The sequence below is a fragment of the Lytechinus variegatus genome, chromosome 3 (genome assembly GCF_018143015.1).
Source record: "Lytechinus variegatus isolate NC3 chromosome 3, Lvar_3.0, whole genome shotgun sequence".
Lineage (NCBI taxonomy): Eukaryota > Metazoa > Echinodermata > Echinoidea > Temnopleuroida > Toxopneustidae > Lytechinus > Lytechinus variegatus.
Genome location: NC_054742.1, coordinates 33,400,222 through 33,415,792, shown reverse-complemented (window position 1 = coordinate 33,415,792; position 15,571 = coordinate 33,400,222). Strand labels below are relative to the sequence as shown.

The 15,571-nt window shown below is 34.5% G+C and overlaps 1 long non-coding RNA gene across 1 annotated transcript; it reads left to right on the top strand.

Moving 5' to 3' along the window:
* Positions 1–3,211: 3,211 nt before the first annotated feature.
* Positions 3,212–5,644, top strand: LOC121412202. The gene is made up of 3 exons (XR_005969568.1): positions 3,212–3,326; positions 4,792–4,916; positions 5,405–5,644. It is a non-coding gene; the product is annotated as an uncharacterized LOC121412202 (long non-coding RNA).
* The last annotated feature ends 9,927 nt before the right edge of the window (positions 5,645–15,571 follow it).

Genomic DNA, 15,571 nt, shown 5'->3' with positions numbered 1-15,571 from the left:
CGCGCATGCAGCTGAACTGCGCGCACATTTTATTATTCATGCCAACCAACGAACGTAGAGGGCAGCAACACACAAGCGTGTTGCTCTAAGGAAGGTCAACTCCGCTGGAATTTTGTGACCACTCTAAAAAATAAGGGGGACTTTTCGGAAATTTGTCGAGTTGATTTTTTTTCATTTGTTAATTTCAAATATTTTTAATGAACAATTATTAGGTCGCTTAATCTAATAATAATAATAATAATACCAACATGCTTATATAGCGCATATCACCGCCAAATGCGTCCCTATGCGCTCCATTGGATATTATTACCCTGGCTTTAGCCCCGCAGCCTTTTACAGCGCGGTGGCATTTCAAGGAATAAATTCCTGCCAGGTACCCACTTACCTCACCTGGGTCGAGTGCAGCACAACGTGGACGAATTTCTCGCTGAAGGAAATTACGCCATGGCTGGGATTCGAGCCCACGACCCTCTGTTTCAAAGTCCGAAGACTAATCCACTGGGCCACAACGCTCCACAGGTTGAAATATCAAAAATATTACTTTTATTTTTAAAGAAATTATTTAGCTTTAATAATCATGATTTTGACATTTTTTCTCATTTTGGAATATTAAGTCTATGACGAGGATACCTCTTATCTCTTATTTTCCTCTGCTGAATTTCGCTGCACCACTAATAAATGCATAGACAACCTCCGTAATAATCGAGGTCATTTTTCTGGCCTGGGTGCGCCGAGTCTGTCCGGTCGCGTAGCTACTAGTAACGTTGATGATGCGCTGGGGCTTCAGTCGACTCGTCATAGATCTTCTAGCAACATACACGATGACGTCTAATTTGCCTGGTCTGATTTGAAGTGCAATTGCTTCAGGGCTGATGTTTATCAACGATGATTGTTCAAGGTCAGATTTCAAATTTTAAATTGCATTTGACTTTTAAGTCTATAAATCTTAATACAAGGCGCCGAATCCCCGAAATCCGGGTCTAAATTTCAACTTCGAGTCCGAGACTATGGACGGCGAAAAAAAACCCATGCATCGGATGCATTGCATTGGCTGCGCGCTGCAGCTGAGCTGCACAGCCAGGTGCTGCGTCGCGTCGAAGGTCGATAATCATTGAGCAACCAAACTGTTCCAAAGCCAAATTAAAGCTTGAATAAACGGCCACCTATTCACATTTTCCCTGGTTTTCTTCAATAATTTCTAAGAAAAATCAGCCAATTCTGGGAAATTGATTGCAATGTTACATCGTTTGCAGAGTGCCATCATCGTTTTACGTTAGACTTAACCTTAGTTATACTTAGATCTAGGCCTAGACTAGAAGAAATGGGAGCTAGATAGATTTTACACCATCTTAATTTATGATTTTGGGCAGAAAGTAGATTTGATAGACAGCATCCATATCTTAATTTGACCATTGATTCTGTGCAATCAAAGACTTTTACATAATTTGTTTGCCATATTGCAAGAATTGGTAAATTTTCCTGTGCCTGCATGGCCTGGGCTTGGCTGGCAGAACGCGTATTTTTTTTGGAGAAATTTCGAAAGTGAAAGAGCAAAGTGACTGAGCTCGTCGTGATTTTATTTTTATGCTTTTTCTAACCATGCCTAACGGTAAGGCCTAACGGTAACTTGTCAACCATTAAATCTTCTAGTTCTAGATCTAGACTTTACCCTGTAGGCATTTAACGGACTAAATCTTAACCTCCTAGCGGCTAGCCCATGCATTGCTGGCCTGAATTGAACCAAGCTTAGCTTGCATGGACCAACCCTCAAATGGTCTAGATTTAGGCGTCCTATACTATAAAGACAATGTGGAATTCATCTGTTTTTAGTTTATTATTATTTTAGTATTTTTTTATTGTTGCATAGACTATCTCATACCAACAAGTCGTGCTAGATCTATATATATTCTAGATCTACTTAGATATCCAGTGTGGAACAACATCTTCAACAAACAGATCGAGACTGGTCAGAGCATTTGTCTAGTTAGACAAATAAAGTTAGATCTTTAGACTTGGGTCTATCGATCAACTAGACAGGAATAACCGTCGTTTCTGGGGATTTATTCAACAATTTCTGACATTTTACTATAATCTCCATCGGTGAGTGAGCCAGCGCAGTTCAGCAGAGCAACCAAAATACAGAGACTGAAGCTTTTGGTCTATCGATCAACATGATCAAGATCTAGGTTAGATGTAGACTTCACTTATTACTGATTGGAATTTTTTTCTAAATTTATAAGTTTTTGGGAAAATGGTGAAAAGAAATGATAACATACTCCTGATAGATACGTGAATTATTTGTTTTAATACCCATTGGCATTGCTGCCTGCTCTAATAAATAAATAAATGAGTCACGGCCTATATGGACTGCAGATAAATGCTGATCGACGCATAGCAGAACAAGTACCAGTGCTAGACTAGGGGGTTGAAATCTAAGCAGACGACGGAGCATAATGTAGCTTAAGCATAGAATGATGATGGGTTCAGCGAAGAGCCCAGAGAAAATAAGGGGGACATATTCAATCCCGAAATGCTTTGCAGTGGTCACAAAATCGTCTCGGCGCAAATCACCTAATTCAGCCGTCTGGTGAAATCGCTGAGAACAACAATCACCGATTTGGTAATGATTTTAGTTTCCTGAAACTTGCATTTGTAAAGTTTTAAATATCAAAGTATGTTTTCATATTTATGTATATCTCTCAACATATTTTTTAATGTTATCTTTGATATCGTTGTAGTCATATTCTTTCATATTCGTTTCTTGATCACTACTAATTTGTTGTTGTATTTGATCGGCATTTGATTTCGTTTTCATGAACAATAAAATATGCTCGCAGCTCAGTTGCATGCGCGTATCGAGTTGACCCACAGAGATACGATCTTACGTATACGTAAGCTCCCGAAGGGAGCTAGAGAGGCAACTCTTTTTTCGCGCGTTTTTGATTTTCCATAGGTTTTGTACATAACAAACATGGCTGCCATTTGTCCAATTTGAAGGTTGATTTTGGAAGGTCAATGTTTAATTCATGAGTAATGACGTCAAAATACGCACAATGCACTTGTATGATTGGATAAAACGCTAATGTTTTATTCATGTCCTCATGCATTAAACATTTTTTTCCGTCCCACAATTCCCTACGATATCTGTGCGAAGTGTCGTTCTTTTTGATTCTGCGAAATTCAACTTTTTGAAATACAATAGCAAGTCTAATTATCTGTTTTTAGAATTGATGTTTGAAATCATGATTTCTGAGTGAACTTCAAAGGAGCAGAAAATCTTGGAGGAGACATTAATATCAATCTTATGACATTCCATAGGAATAAAAGTAAGTTAAGTTCAATTCCTTACTTTGATCTTAGTTGAAATTGTAATGTGTTTGCTGGGGTTCGGCGTCGCATGCATGGCTTTATGTGCAGTTTAAAATGGAAGTATGGAAATTGTGGTTTGCGTTGTAACTGTTTACAACGCAAACCACAATTTCCATACTTCCATTTCTTTTTCCTGTCTGATCCTAAATAAGTCTGAAATCTGACTGACATATTTTCTCAGAAAATAACATAGTTTTTCGTAGAACTAAGTTGGTTAATTGGGATGCTTCATGTCCGCCCTTATTAAATCTGTATTTTCAGTTCTTATTGTCAAATATCAGGGGTAGATGTGGACTTGTTTATGGCAAAGCTGCATCAAAATTAAGCCAAATACCGTACCGTATATAGCCAGAGCGGGATGCGGACTTTGATATCGCCGGTGCCAGCCGGCTGCGAAATTGCCGATGTAGGCTAGGTCATTAGGTGTTGGAAATTAATTGTCAAACAAGCTTGAGTTGAAATTTGAAGTTATAGGCCATGGGCCTAGTACTGATTTTTCGACACCGCTATTTCAATATAATTATCTGCATTTAAAATGAAATGAAATCTAAATGAACTGAATCTGTTTGGAATGATATTGGTAGATTTTGCCATGCTCATGGAATGATTTGAGACAGATGTTAACGTTTTTCTTTTTTTAATTAAAAGTAAGGCCCTAGGATAGGTCTAACTTAGATATAGATTTCTAAAATAAAATTCTAGACTTGTCTGGTTTCACTTTTTTTCTACAAAGATTTAAGTTAACTTTATTTTAATTCCTGGCTGGACCATTGGACTAAAATATAATTAGCCTAGCAACGGAGTTTAATGATTTTTTTTTTCGGGGGGGGGGGTAACATTTCTTTGTCAGGGTTCAAACTGCTCAATTGTTTTTTGGAAGGGTTGAGAAAATTTATGATGCCCTATTTTGAATTGTTTAAGTATAAGGCTAAGCAAAGAGAGCAGCTGATCCAATTGATTTATCTTTATTGTCCTCACTTGGTGTTATTTGTGGTGAAAGGCAAAGGGTCATTTAAACCTGCCAGCAAGTGAGCTAACCCTATTTTAAAATAAAAATCAAACTTAAGAGGAACTCACTTAACGTAGAGATTCAAATCAGACATGTTTATAGACTAGTGCAAAAAAATTAATGATTGTATCGCACTGATGAATGAGCGAGAGCCATATTATCACACAAATGATAATTATCCTACATCTGTCAAAGCTGGCTTGGTGTATATATATATTGAAGATTGACAAAAGACCTCACTATAGTAGGCCACGTATGCTTGAACCATTTAGTTTTTGGTCAAGACCTGCTTTTTTTCTAGTTGGGAATTGTGAAAGCTGGAAACTCTGAAAAAAATTGTTTTAAGAGAGGAATTTTGTTTATCACTTTTGAAATTTTTAACTGTAAAGTATTGTATGTATATTGAATTGCAGATCCAATGGGATCCAGTTCTTAGCAGTCCCAGCCTAGTCAGAAGTACAAAGTCAAATACCATTTGCACATCACCAAGGGGTACAATCTGATGAGTAACAGGATATCTGATCTAAAAGCTTGCCAGGTATGCTTGTTTTCATAAAAATATAAAAAACTTATTTTTTTGAATCATGTTATCCCATAAAGTAAAGCTCCATGATGAGATAATATTCTTTTGGATTCAAATTCACCAGTATTTCCATTATCATCAATGCATACTTATTGTCCATGTCTCTTAGCTATATTAATCATACATAAAATCACTTTAAAACTCAGTTACTCTGAAGACAGAAATAAAAAAGGACAAAATATTGAGATTAATCTTTCGATATATATTTGAATGGGTTTTCACACTTAATAAAAAAAAGTTATATGAATAATGATCTATAATAGCGATCTATGATTTTTATCTGGCAACATAAGTTACTACATGTGCATTTTCTAAATAATATTGCATGGAAGAGTAGGGGCTCATAAAAAGTTTTAAACTTCTAAATAAACTGGACTAGATGAGTAAGAATAATTTATATCAGCAGCTCATTTGGTTCATTTCTCTTTTTGTTTACTATGCAGGTTTCATAAGCTGTTTGAGTATCACCAGGGCAGATCAAGAAGAAATATGAAGGCCAGGTTCATAAAAAGCAGTTTCTTCATTGCAATTACAGATTTAAAAACTTGAATGAATTTAAATAAATGTGTCAATACATACTGAATGCTGCTTAAACTACACATCTGTTGAAAAAAAGATTAATTGGAGTATAGATATTTAGGTCCATAGGTTTCACACAAGATTAAAATATTTTTCCAAAGGGCACACTTACCCCCCCCCCCCCCCTTATTAATGTTCTAATCATCTACATGTAGTACTTATAGTAGTGAAAGCACTTTGAATAATATTAGTAGTTTGAAAGGGATAGGTTGTATTCTGGTAATCTAAACAATGCAGAAAGGGCCTTTACTGGGCTATGTATCATACATGCCTACAGACATATAAAAGGTGATAAGAAATAATGGATTTTCATTGAAAAAATTTGCATAATAAAAACAATGTGACAGAACAAAGGGCGAAGAAATCACTCTCAGTCCTGGACCCCAATTCATTAAAGGGGAAGTTCACCCTGAAGAAAACTTTGTTGTAAAAATAGCAGAAAAATTAGTAAAAAATATTGGTGAAGGTTTCAGGAAAATCCGTTAAAAAGTAAGAAAGTTATTAGAGTTCAAAGTTTTGGATTTGTGACGTTATAGACGATCAGCTGCCCCATGTGTTATGTAATATAACATGCATGAATTTCAAATTTTGTATGGTTCCTGATGACTTAATTTTGTTTTCTATTCATGATCGGGTATGAAGTGATTTGTCTATTGATACACAAAAGGTAGAGTGAAAACCATTTTCAATTTTCTGAGAAAATGACATTTATTTTATTTTTTACCATTCGCTATGTATGAATGCTGCTCGCATATGACGTCACAAATCAAATAATTGAAATTCTAATAACTTTTTAATTATTTGATGAATTTTTCTCAAACTTTTGGAAATATTTTTTATTATTTTTTCTGCTATTTTCACAATAAACTTTTTGTCAGGGTAAACTTCCCCTTTAAGACTAACCACTATTCTAACTTTGAAATTCTGGTAATTACTATGGAAACATTAAAGCAACAGATCAAAATTGGGGTTCCCATGCTAGTTGCTAGTTACATTTGGGGCCAATTTACCATAATTGAAGTCCTTATGAAACAAAAACCTCTATGTATTGCTGGACATTAAGCTGTTGAATTCATTTTCTGGGGGAAGTGAAAAGTTGCACTATTTTTTTTCGTTTTTAATCTCTTTGTTTTTGTAACACTGTATTGTCGATGTCCCATATAATGAACTAGATTAGCTCTGGAAATAAAAGAATTTGTTGGAAATAGAACACAGCTCTAGCAGCACTTCACAACAATAGACAATAAGCAACTTTGTTACTGATTTTCTAATGTGCAGATTTGGGAAGGCACTCTTTAGAGAAATGTGGCAATGTGCTCCCCTTTTTTATGAAGTGTCCCCGATTAGATTAGCATGCTATTTCTTGTCAGCAAATGCTGTAAGTGAATATACGTACTTATTTTTTTTCAAATTTTTTTCTCTAGATTTTACCAAAAAAGTACATCCCCTCTCTTGTAATATCCTTGCAATTTCTGTTGCACTCATTATAGGCATTTTGCTGATGTAATTTGATGCTTTGGTGAGAAAAAAGAGAAAAAATATTTTCATCATGTATTCAAAAATTTATTAATTAATAAACATTTTGATTTGAAATATTACTTTCTAATCTTGATATTCGTGATTTAATTAATCCACCAATGTATATTCCGTGAAAGATATGTGATGATGATGTTATTGCTACCAAACTGTGTTGTGATGAAATGGCACTGAAGATTACTTCTATATGACTGGAATATGATGGTGCTACTGATTGATTGATTGATTGATTCTGTATGTCGGGTATCCATGCATGGGTATAATACTAGTACAACAGGTATTTAGTATCAAAATAACATGCGTGGCAAGATAGCCCATAAAAGCCATTGCAACATGGCATACTGTGACATTCAGGTGCAGCTGAATTAAAGACATGAATGAGTTTGATTTTAAAAGTGGGATAGAATTTAAAATGAAATGAGAATAATTGTTTGCTCGCGTGATTATGTGGAATGTGTGTGTGTGTGTGGAAGAAAGAGGGGGGGGGGGTGGAATCGATAGATAAATATAGGGGGTGGGCAGGTACAAAATTTTTATTTTATTTGGAAGTGACCTTTAAGATAGCCTTGATGAGAGCAAATACATGGGGGGGGGTACTGGGCTCTCTTTTGTTCCCATCCCAAACTCAGACTTTAAAAAACAAATCTTCATAAGATTTGCACCAGATTGTTCATTTCAATTTCAAAATAAAGACAAAATGACCTGATTGCTCTCTTGCTCAGATTTTTCTCATCATTTTAAGTATTTACCCCACCCCCAAAATAATAAACAAATATTTGTGGCTATTCATGAAGTGTAATGAAAATAATGGGCAGTGATGAACACCAATACTATAGAGCAAGCAGATCCCTAAGTTCAATCCTACTAATGAATCTCTTGTAAGCTTCCAAAATGTCTTCCAGGAAAATATCTAGCAAATAAATAAGTGAATTAATTGATGTAGTAATAATCGCGAAAGAATTAAAAATATGTAAACAAGGAAAGATGAATAAACAACTGAATACCTTGAGGGGGTGAACGGGGGAATGATCAATGACATGAATTTACCAAAGACGCAGCTCTATGAATAAATTTCATATTCAATCACGTCGCGTATTATGCTAATTTGTGACAATTTGCTTATTTGCATATTTTTACGCTGTGCGCGCAGGCCAATTTATGACCACGCCTCTGTTTCGCTGGTGTGCCATGAAGTTGCGGTGTCCATAGCCTAGTACGCGAAAAATGGGAGCAGTGTGCACTTTTGACCTTCCAAACTTTCCCCATGTCTGACCGGATGCAGAAGCGGAGTTTCACCCCCCTGAGTTGACCTTCCTTAGATGCCCTCTACGTTCGTTGATGCCAACGAAATCAAACGCCGATCAAATACAACAAATTAGTAGCGATCACGAATATGCACTGAAAGGATATGACTACAACGATATCAAAAATAACATAAAAATACCTACGGGATTATGAATGTTTAAAGGCATACATTGATATTTAAAACTTTACAAATATAAGTTTTAGAAACTAAAATTATGACCAAATAAGTGATTGTTGTATTCAGCGATTTCACCAGACGGCTTTATTAGGTGATTTGCGCCGAGACGATTTTGTGACCACTCGCAAAACATTTCGGGATTGAATATGACCACCTTATTTTCTTTGACCTCTTCGGTGAACCCACCATTACTTTATGCTTGAGCTACGTATGTTCCGTCGTCTGTTCAGATCTCATCTCTAGTCTAGCACTGGTACTTGGTTCAGCTAGGAGGAACACGACGTGGTGACCAACCCGTCGACAAGAATTTATTATGCAGCCCATTGCATAGGCCGTGACTCTTCTATTTATTCATTTATAATTTATTTATTTATTTTTATTTATTTATTAGAACCGGTGGCAATGCCAATGGGTATTAAAAACTGATTCACGTACATCTATCAGTATGTTTTCTTTTCAGCATTTTCCCCAAAACTTCTAACTTTAGATCTACATTCCAATCATTAATAAGTGAAGTCTACATCTAACTTAGATCTTTTTTTTTGTCTAACTAGACAAAAGCTTTGAACATTCTCGATCTGCATGTTTGTCGAAGATGTTGTTCCACACTGGATATCTAATTAGATCTAGATCTCGCACGACGAGAGCAGGGTGACCAGAAGTCCCGTATTTCCCGGGATTGTCCCGTATTTTGCTTCTTTGTCCCGGCGTCCCAACAAACCCTTCCCGGGACGCCTATTTGTCCCGTATTTCAGAATATTGAACAAAATGTATTTAAAAGTGACGATTTTTCATCAAAATAACCAATAGATGACGAAGCAGAGACAACAATAATATCGATAAACTTTTCAAAGTTCTGCGGTGATTTTCTTGCTAACCCAATACATCGCAATTAACGAACTGGCCTCCTGCCATTGTGTGGCAGGCTACTAGCTAGGCATGTAGGATCGGAGCAGATTCTCTCCACCAAACATGCCAAAATAATCACAAAATCGGCGGGAAATTTGTATGATTATATTATGGGTTCTCTATGGAAGCTTAAAAGTGCCACCGAGATGTTGAGATAATTATCTTGGGAAGTCGACATCATGATAGCAAAAGATCAGATGACGAGATCCCGGAACTCGTCATGTTGACATCTTGTAGAAGAGATGATCAGATGACAAGATCCCGGATCTCATCATGTCGACATCCTTTAGAAGAGATGATCAGATGACAAGATCTTCGATCCATGATCATGTCATCTGATCATCTCTTCCACTGGATGTAGACATGTCGAGATAGAAGATCTTGTCATCTGATCATCTCTTCTACAAGATGTCGACATGACGAGATCCGGGATCTCGTCATCTGATCTTTTGCTATCATGATGTCGACTTCCCAAGATAATTATCTCAACATCTCGGTGGCACTTTTAAGCTTCCATAGTTCTCAGATTACTGATTTGGAGATGTAATCGGAGGAACAAGTCATTGAGATTTCATAACTAGATTTAGTTGCTTCAGCTTTCGTTTTGAGTCTTGTTGTGTATGATGCCGCGATGTTTCATTTAATTTTTAAGTAAAAAAAAACACTTTGAAATTTTATTCATTTCTAAAACATTTTTTTTCATTTTAAAAATATAATTGAAAAACACCAAATTTCATTATGATTTTGTTAGATGATTAGATTTTTGTGCTTGAAGTTTGAACTCTTTTCCTTTTTCTTTCTTTTCTATCCTTTCTTCATCCTTATATCCTTTCTGCTTGCTTGTTTTTGTTCCATCTATCTTTATTTCCTATTTGTCTTTCCTAATCCTTTCTCTCTCTGTGTGCTCATTTTCTTTCTTTCCTCCCTTTTTCTTACCTGTCTTCTTTATTAAATTTCCTTTTTTTATATTTCCTTTATTCTTTTTTCTTAAAAACTTTTTTCTCCCCCTCCCTTCCTATCCTTTTTCTTTTATTTCTTTCTCTTCTTCCATTATGTTTTCATTCCCTCCTCACTTCATTCTTCCTCTCCTCATTTCTTTCATTCTTTATTTTACTTTTCCTTCTAACCCTTATTCTTTGTTTCTTTCTTTCAAAGAATGAAGGAAGCAGTTTTCTTTCCTTCATTCTTTCTTTCCTCCTCCTTTTTCTTACTTTTTTTCTCTCCTTTATTTTGTCTTTAACACATGTATTCTTCTTCCATTCCCTTTTTTCTTTTTTTTTCTGTATTCAATTTAAAGAATGACGGAAACATTTTCTCTCTTTTATTCTTTCTTTCATCATTTTATTCTGTCTATTCTTTTTTCTCCTTCATTTTTCCCTTAATTTTTTTTTCTTTCTTCTCAATTCACCTCTTTTCTTTCTCTCCTTCATTCTTAATTCGTTCACCCTTCCAATTCTTTATAATTTGTCACAGGTGTAACAGTGTGTAGCCTTCTTTGTCGATTGTCCCGTATTTCATTTTGTGAAATCTGGTCACCCTGACTGAGAGTCAATCATTAAGCGCATTCAAAAGAAAATTTAAACATGCTGTCTTATATTACACACTGTCCTGTAGCTTATTCTGTTTCTTATGTCATACAGCTTGTTGGTCCAGAAAATCATTTTTTTTTCTTTTTAAGGTCATATTAACCATAAAATGTAGAATAATTAAGTGAAATTCTAAAAGTTGTATTTGGGTATATCTTTTTTTATACAGTTATACATCTTTATCAGTATACATATTTGTATAATGCCATAATAACCTGTTACAATACAATCAGGATTTTAATTCCTCTGGTTTTCCTTTCCTTAATTGCATTATGCTTGGTTTTTTCTTCCTCTCTCTATTTGTAAACTATGTAAGCCCTTTCCCTTGGACGGTAATCAGGGGGATAGACCATGATAGGCCAATGCCTTTCTGTTTTTTAGTTTGTAGATACTTAGGTAATGAAATAAATTACTGGTTACAGCATCTTGGTGGAATAAACATTAATTGCGACATTATATTTTCCATATTAAAACAAAGTAAATTCTCAAGGAAAATTTAGGAAGATGTTATCAAAGATAAAGGATATGGCTAAATACAAGTATGTTGTCCAAAAGAAAAGTATGAGTTGGATAGCTCTGAGAATTATGTGTGTGTGTGAGGGGGGGGGGGGGTAATAGATGATATAATAATAACATCTTAGGTCAGAATATCGATTTGTTTTCAGAGGGTCTGTTACACCCACAAATGTAATAATCGCCCACAAATGTAATAACGCCCACAAATGTAATAACACTTTACCCACAAATGTAATAACGCCCACAAATGTAATAACACTTTACCCACAAATGTAATAATTTCACCCACAAATGTAATAATGCACTTTACCCACAAATGTAATAATTTTTGATCGCCCACAAATGTAATAATGACTTTACCCACAAATGTAATAAATTTGAAGGGATTTTTGGCGAATCCGTTCTAAGCTAAAATCGTATAGTAATGCGTTCATTTAGCAAAAAAGTGCAAAGTCTAATTTCCTGACCCGGTTAATTAACAAATTATAACATAAATCCAAAGTCTTTATTCCAGACCCGGTTGTTTCAAAAATTATAATATAAATCCAAAGTCTTTACTCCAGACCCAGTTGTTTCAAAAATTATAATTCAAGTACAAAGTCTTTATTCCAGACCCGGTTATTTAAAAAATAATCATATGAGCCTAAAGTCTTTATTCCAGACCCGATTGTTTCAAAAATGATAATATAAATCCAAAGTCTTTATTCCAGACCCGGTTGTTTCAAAAATAATAATCTGAGCCCAAAGTCTTTATTCCAGACCCAGTTGTTTCAAAAATTATAATATAAATCCAAAGTCTTTATTCCAGACCCGGTTGTTTCGAAAATAATAATATGAGCCCAAAGTCTTTATTCTAGACCCGATTGTTTCAAAAATAATAATATGAGCCCAAAGTCTTTATTCCAGACCCGGTTGTTTAGAAAATAATAATATAAATCAAAAGTCTTTATTCCAGACCCGGTTGTTTCAAAAATTATAATATAAATCCAAAGTCTTTATTCCAGACCCAGTTGTTTAAAAAATAATAATATAAGTCCAAAGTCTTTATTCCAGACCCAGTTCTTTCAAAAATGATAGTTTAAGTCCAAAGTCTTTTCTCCAGACCCGATTGTTTAAAAAATGAAAATATAAGTCCAAAGTCTTTTCTCCAGACCCGGTTGTTTCAAAAAATAATAATATAAATCCAAAGTCTTTATTCCAGACCCGGTTGTTTCAAAAATATTAATATGAGCCCAAAGTCTTTATTCCAGACCCGGTTGTTTAGAAAATAATAATGTAAGTCCAAAGTCTTCATTCCAGACCCGGTTGTTTAGAAAATAATCATATGATCCAAATGTCTTTATTCCAGACCCGATTGTTTCAAAAATGATAATGTAAGTCCAAAGTCTTTTTCCAGACCCTGTTGTTTCAAAAATTGTAATATAAATCCAAAGTCTTTATTCCAGACCCGGTTGTTTCAAAAATGATAATATGAGCCCAAAGTCTTTATTCCAGACCCGGTTGTTTCAAAAATAATAATATGAGCCCAAAGTCTTTATTCCAGACCCGGTTGTTTAAAAAAATTATGATATAAATCAAAAGTCTTTATTCCAGACCCGGTTGTTTAGAAAATGATAATGCAAGTCCAAAGTTTTTCCAGACCCTGTTGTTTCAAAAATCATGACATGAATCCAAAATCTTTTTTCCAGACCCGGTTGTTTAAAAAAATCATGATATAAATCCAAAGTCTTTATTCCAGACCCGGTTGTTTAGAAAATAATCATATGATCCAAAAGTCTTTATTCCAGACCCGATTGTTTCAAACATGATAATATAAGTCCAAAGTCTTTATTCCAGACCCGGTTGTTTAAAAAATAATAATGCAAGTCCAAAGTCTTTTTCCAGACCCTGTTGTTTCAAAAATCATGATATGAATCCAAAATCTTTTTTCCAGACCCGGTTGTTTAAAAAAATCATGATATAAATCCAAAATCTTTTTTCCAGACCCGGTTATTTAAAAGATTATAATTTTAGTCCCAAATGAGATACATTAATGATATTCCAGTGGAATAAAAATGAGAATCGAGCTTAGTCTTTTCTCCAGACCCGGTAACTAAAAGCTGGAACTTTATAGTAATGTGTTTATATAGCACAAAAATGCGAAAAAAAATTTCCAGACCCGGTTAATTAAAAAATTATAAGTCCAAAGTGTTTTTTCCAGACCCATTTATTAAAAAAATTATAATAATTATAAAAAACAAAGACCCACGATCCTATTTATGTTGAATAACATGGAAATGTAGCGTAGTCTTTCTGTCAGACCCAGTTATAAAAGTCATTAAAACACAACAACAGCAACAAAACAAAGACCCAGCAACCATTAAAGGTCAAGTCCTCTTCAGGAAAATGTTGATTTGAATCAATAGAGAAAATTCAGACAAGCACAATGCTGAAAATTTCATCAAAATCGGATGTAAAATTTATGACATTTCAAAGTTTCACTTATTTTTAACAAAATATTTATATGAACGAGCCAGCTACATCCAAATGAGAGAGTCGATGATGTCACTCACTCACTATTTCTTTTGGTTTTAATTGTTTGAATTATACATTATTTCAATTTTTACGAATTTGACGATTAGGACCTCCTTGCCTAAAGCACAAAATGTTAAAATAATAAATTTCCACGTGTTGCAGGGAGGAATGAAACTTCATTTCACATGACAATGACGAGAAAATAAAAATATTTCATATTTCATTTAAGAAAATACACAAGAAATAGTGAGTGAGTGATGTCATCAGTTCCGCATTTGCATACCGACCGAGATGTGCATATAACTGTTTTGTGAAATGAAGCGAAACATTAAAATGCCATAATTTTCTTATTTTACATCCGATTTTGATTAAATTTTCAGTGTTATGCTTGTTGAATTTTTCTCTTTTTATTCAAATCAAGTTTTTGTTGGGGTGGACTTGTCCTTTAAAAAAATAATTTATTGTATATTCCTTCCTTTTTCTATGAAAAAACCTAAATAACAAAACATTTAAATACATATGAAAAAAAACCTGAGAAATAAGATATCAGTAAACAATAGGGGGATTACTTCCCGAAAACGATAAAGTTGTTGATTGACGATCTATGATATATTATATAAAAGAAAAACATTCTAACAAGAGGGGATAACCATTCCATTCCATGTTTTTGTTTGGCAATAAGTCATGATTGACTATTTTTGCCACCCACTGTATGAGAAGTAGGGTAGCAATTTTTTTTAGTATTATTTTTATTACTTCTTTTTGTCTCACCTGCATAGCAGAGTGAGACTATAGGCGCCGCTTTTCTGACGGCGGCGGCGTCAACATCAAATCTTAATCTAAGGTTAAGTTTTTGAAATGACATCATAACTTAGAAAGTATATGAACCTAGTTCATGAAACTTAGCCATAAGGTTAATCAAGTATTACTTAACATCCTATTAGAGTTTCATGTCACATGACTAAGGTCAAAGGTCATTTAGGGTCAATGAACTTAGACCATTTTGGGGGAATCAACATCAAAATCTTAACCTGAGGTTAAGATTTTGAAATATCATAACTTAGAAAATATATAGACCTGGTTCATTAAACTTAGACATAAGGTTAATCAAGTATCACTGAACATCCTCTGTGCATTTTAGGTCACATGACTAAGGTCAAAGGTCAATAAACTTTGGCCATAATGGGGGTATCTGTTGAATTACCATCATAACTTTGCAAGTTTATTGATCTGACTTTTGAAACTTGGACATAAGTGTATTAAAGTATCACTAAATATCCTGTGCAAGTTTCAGGTCACATGATCAAGGTCAAAGGTCATGTGAGGTCAATGAATTTTGGCCACATTGTTTTTTTGTTGTTGAATTACCATCCTATCTCTGTAAGTGTATTGGTCTACTTCATAAAACATGGAAATAAGAGTAACCAAGTATCACTTAACATCTTGTGCGAGTTATAGTAGTTTTCAAAGTCAGCACTGCTGCTATG